General features: G+C 35.1%; 1 long non-coding RNA gene across 1 annotated transcript; it reads right to left on the bottom strand.

Annotated features, from left to right (window-relative positions):
* Nucleotides 1–1,009: 1,009 nt before the first annotated feature.
* On the bottom strand, nt 1,010–2,209 carry LOC110700218. The gene is made up of 2 exons (XR_002507168.1): nt 1,568–2,209; nt 1,010–1,332 (listed from the first exon to the last, which is right to left on the bottom strand). It is a non-coding gene; the product is annotated as an uncharacterized LOC110700218 (long non-coding RNA).
* Nucleotides 2,210–4,320: the final 2,111 nt, after the last annotated feature.

The raw sequence follows: 4,320 nt of genomic DNA, 5'->3' as shown, positions 1-4,320 counted from the left end.
CATGATTATTATGATTATTACCTACTACTACAGAGCAGATTGAAGCAGAGTATAGCAGATTTTAGCAAAGTAGAGTAGAGCAAAGCAGATTTCAGCACAGCAGAGCAGAGCAGAGCAAAGCAGCTCTAAAGAACGGGGCCTTAGTTGATTTTATTTACAAGCATTAATCACGTAGGAATTACATTGCAAAGTCGTTATTCTTTATTTAATTTAAATTTGTAAAAGGAGAAAAAATAAACAAGATTCGCCTTGGCTCAGGTGATCAATCAATCAATTAATTATTCAATTCTAATCTTATTTAACAGAAGATACTATGTGGAATCGTTTAATTAAATGTCCTTTTAAAGTGATCGAACAACACTATTTTAACGATTAACGTTCTTTTAAACAGGAAAAGTAAATGTGATTTATCTAAGTGCTCAGGAATTTACCACTTCTCTTTGCTAGATCTCTGTTTAGAACACTTATGGACTCTTTTTTGTTTGGGAACCTCCACCTTAGTAACAAAGATTAAGAGGGATGAGTGTTTAGGACAATAGGGTTTGGAATCACAAGCTCACAATTGTTTCTACCAAGATTTTAGGTTCATTTCTGTTTGTTTTAGCCTCTTATTAAGCCCCTATTTATAGGGAATAGGTGCAATCACTACTACAAAAATAGGCTAAGAGACCCGTTAAAACATGCCTTAGAGACCCATTTATGACGGGTCTCTATCTCAGAGGTCTCTTTGTTAAAGAGACTCCTCATTGTGAGGGGTCTGTTTTTAAAAACAAATAGACCCGTTAATAGAGATAAGGGGTCTGTTTGGATTGGTGTATGATTGATGCACTTTTAAGGGAAAGGGACCAGTTATTTGCAATAGGGGGTCTCTTTAAGGGGTGTCAAATAATAAACCACATTTATTAAATAACAGGTCTGTTTGATCCTTTTTTTTAATATATATATATATATATTTAAAATTTTTTACGCTAAAGTAAAATAGTTGACTTTTTTTTTTGGCAAATTACGAAATTACAATTTAACATCAATAATATTTCTTTTAAATAACAACATTAGTATTATACAACATTTACAAAGAGAAATAAAGAAAAAAAAAATACAACATTTACAAAGCTACAGATCCAAATTTACAAGTATATAATTACAAAACGAAAAAATTAAAACTCTTTAGTTCAACAAGTTATACAAACACAATTCCTAAACATATTCAATTGATATTATTCTTTCAACCCCACGCACCAAAGTATTGCAGTCAACAAATTTGCAAATCATAATTATGTCTTCCTTCCCGTATTTGAAAATTTCGTCCACTATCTCCATCTAATTCATATACTGCAATAATCAAGAACAACCCAAACTAAAAAATCAAAATACCAGCCATAAGAAGAAATTGGACATAAACATTGAGAATAAACTAAAATAGAAATTAATCATTAATTAAAAAAAATAAATAGTCCAAGTTTATGAATATGAAATCCCAAAAATCAAAATCAAGAAAACTCAAATCCAAACCCAAACAGATAGATCTAAGAAATATAAATTGTTATCCACCCCAATTACCAAATACCTTCATTTCTTTGAACAAATCTCAGCTGCTATTGAATAAGCGTAAGGAGATGCCGTCATTTCTCGACCGTGACTCTGAGGGAGGTACAAACAAAACAAAAAAAAAAAACCCAGAAACCTCCATCCTAACCGACATCAAGGCCACATAAAAACAGCGAACAAGATGACCACGCACGATTTCATGGTTGAATTATGCAATTTCACAAACAAAAAAGAAGAAGACCATAGACATCATTGTTGAATTTCAACATACCATCTAAGAGACGGAGTAAAAATCACGAATGAGAGAGAAAACTATATACCTTAGAGCATGATTTTTTTAAGGAGATGGTAAGAGTCGCTTCAACATTTTTAGGAAATTTTTATAGCTTTAATAGAGAATTTAAATGGAAGATAGTCGGCGGATGGAAGAGAAGATCGATGAGGATTTAAATTTGGGGATTGAGGTTAGGGTTTTGAGGAGAGAGAATGTAAAATTAAGAGAGCATGCATTAAAGGACGAAGGAAGAGACCCGTGAAATTTAACAACGGGTTTCATATCCTTTCATCTTTTGTTCTTCAATCAAGTGTGTGGACCCTAGTACACCTAAAAGACCCGTTGAGTGCATAATTAGGTCTTTTATATCTCATATATTATTAAGTAGTGGGCCCTAGGATATATAAGAGATCCGTTATATTAAATATTGGATCTCTTACATCAAACAGACCCGTTTATTAAATAACGGGTCTTTAATAAGCGGTATGTTTTCCAATTTTTGTAGTAGTGAACTAGGGTTTTAAACATTCTTCTGCATCTTCATGAATTGTGCGCGCATCCCAGCGCAAGTGATTTTTTTGCGTTGCTAAGGGCAGCGCAATTGAATGTATTGTGCGTAGTTTTATGATAAGATTCGATTCCATATTTTTATAAAATTCTTAATCTTTTGCGAGCGCATCTTTCGAAGTTGCACCGGGTGTTGCGTGCAACTAAATTAGTTGTGCGCGCCAGACCAGAGCGACTCAATGAAATGCACACGGATTTTTCTACGGCACGGGATTAAACCTAATTATGATCGGGTTTAGCAAATAAGATCTTGTTTTGTATTTGTTTTGGGTAAGGTAGTCTTTTTGTGTTTTTGTGGTTTATCTAGTCATCCATAAGCATTTTTCACTTCGATCCAACACGAAGATGGTTTTATTTATCGTCATTGCACTTCCTGTCGGGACAGTAGGCCAAAAGTAGATATCTAGAGTTAGCCCCCACTTTGATCGAGTCTAGGATAGACGAGGATCAATGTAGCCTAGGAAATAAATCCAAGACTTATTTTGCGGAGTTCTCAAAGAATGGAGAATCTTTTCAAAAGTGTTAAGGATGTCGAAACGATCCTTGATTCGCTAAGTGTTTGAAACAAGTAGCTATAAAGGCTAGAAAAAGTATTTTCTATGTCTTAACGTGCTAAAGAATCTAGATTGATCCTTTGAAATTGTAGAACGCTTTTACAAGTAAAGGCGTTCTAGGTGATGTCATGTCTTGAGAAGAGATCGGTTTAAAAAGGATTAAATAGGGGATGATTTCCTCCCAATCATGTCATCGTTTCTCTAAAGTCCCTTGATATGTCATTGAAACTTTAGCCTGATTTTAATAGTTTAAAAAGATAATAAAAATAATTTTCGGCTTTCGCAGCCGTCCGGCTTTTGCAACCTTTAGGAATTCACATCCTTTAAGCTTTCGCAGCCTAAACATTTTGGCTTTAGCGACCAGAATAGAGTTCTTGACAATTAGCTTGTCAAAATGCAATACTCGATGTCCACAAGATAGAAATACATGTCTCAGGAGGCATATTCCAAATCAAGTGAATGAGAAAAAAATTGGCAACTCTCTCAGTTGTTTTGTCCACAAGATGAGTACACGTGTCTCAAGACTGGGGGCATGTGTCTACATAGGTGCGACATTGTCTCGTCGCTCTTTATACAGGGGGTGGACAACACCTTAACAGTCTAGTAAGCTAGTAAGCGCACTAACTACCGTATTTACTTCCAATAAAAAAATGTTTGTTTCTGAATGGTTCGGCGTGCCTGTCAACTCGTGAGATAACACCTAAAGTAAAGTAATTCTCTATCTTTTCGTTCCGAGAGGTAGATCTCGCAAAGCTTGGGGAAGAAGTGAAATTTTACGCAATACCTACGCCATACAATTTTACGTTGTATGATACGCCTTGCATTTTAACGCTGCTTGGTGACGCCTTCCTTTTTTCCGTGGACATGAAAAAAGAAGAAAATCCGGACATTTATAACGTCAGTATAGTAAAATGACGAACCTGTCTATGGGAGCTTTTATGTAAAGCACCACTACAGAACGTCTTAAGACACTTTTACGAGAAAGGTTCAAAATGTATGCTTATGGAAGGTACAAAGAATGGTGTGCATGCCAAATGATGCAAAAATATATCAAAGAAGAAAAAAAAAACTACAAAATGCAAAGCAATTTAAAAAGATTTTGATAATTTGAACGACATTACGTTTAATAACGAACAAAAACTGTTGGAAAATAATATAAAAGATGAAAATCTGGATTCCGGTCATTTTAGTGACCAGTATCCGCGCACAACTTAGTTGGTCGCATTGGCCAGGTGCCCGCATCGTTCTGTTTTGCGTAAGTCTGTCACGCGCAACTAATTCACTTGGTCGCGACATTTAAGTCAGCAAAAAGAAATCGCTGAGCGATTTTCATTTCACTTTCTTCTTCTTCTTCTTCTTCTTCATTCGCCATTTTTG

This window comes from Chenopodium quinoa, unplaced genomic scaffold (genome assembly GCF_001683475.1).
Source record: "Chenopodium quinoa cultivar QQ74 unplaced genomic scaffold, ASM168347v1, whole genome shotgun sequence".
NCBI classification, from domain to species: domain Eukaryota; kingdom Viridiplantae; phylum Streptophyta; class Magnoliopsida; order Caryophyllales; family Amaranthaceae; genus Chenopodium; species Chenopodium quinoa.
Note: the sequence above shows the minus strand (reverse complement) of the source record. Positions and strands in the feature narration are given on the sequence as shown.